Here is an 837-nt window from a genome sequence, read left to right as displayed (position 1 = left end):
GCTCACTATATTGATAGTTCGTGGAAGTTGCATATACGCCTATTGAGGTATTTTCAAAATTTTATAAACTTTTATACACTGTGTTGTTTTCACATGTTGAGTTTTGTTAATCTAAAAATGCATGCATGTTTGTTAATCTTTTCACCTTTTGTTATGTTCCTTGTCCCCATATAAGTGAAGTTCTCACTGAAACATTGATGAAAATATTGTTAGAATGGAACATTGATAGAAAATTGTCCGCTATTACATTGGATAACTGTTCTACTAATGATGCTATGATAGATGGACTGTTGGGGCGTTTGGATTCTTCATTCTTGATGTTGGGGGGTAAATTATTACATATGCGTTGCTGTGCTCATATATTGAATTTGATTGTGAAGGATGGCTTAAGTATTGTTAAGGAAAGTATAGAAAAGATTCGTAGTAGTGTATTGTATTGTATTGGACTGCAACACAGAAAAGGACTGAAACTTTTGTGAGTTGGTGTGCTAAAACAGCGATCTCATTTACTAGGAAATTAGTTCTTGATTGCCCAACTAGATGGAACTCAACTTATTTGATGTTAGAAACTGCTTTGTTGTATAAAGCTGTCTTTCCTAGGTTAAGGCAGAAGGAACCCCAATATAAAACTGTGCCAAGTAATGAGGAATGGGAACTTGCGAAGGAAATATGTGACAGATTGAAATTGTTTTATGATGTTACTCAACTGTTTTCTGGGTCTAAATTTCCGACTGCTAATCTTTATTTTACTTTGGTTTGTAAAATAAAAGTGTCATTGGATGAATGGGAAATTTCTACTAATCCGTTAATTGCTAATATGGCATCTAACATGAAGAA

This window comes from Arachis duranensis, chromosome 1 (assembly GCF_000817695.3).
Source record: "Arachis duranensis cultivar V14167 chromosome 1, aradu.V14167.gnm2.J7QH, whole genome shotgun sequence".
In the NCBI taxonomy this organism is placed as follows: Eukaryota; Viridiplantae; Streptophyta; class Magnoliopsida; order Fabales; family Fabaceae; genus Arachis; species Arachis duranensis.
Note: the sequence above shows the minus strand (reverse complement) of the source record.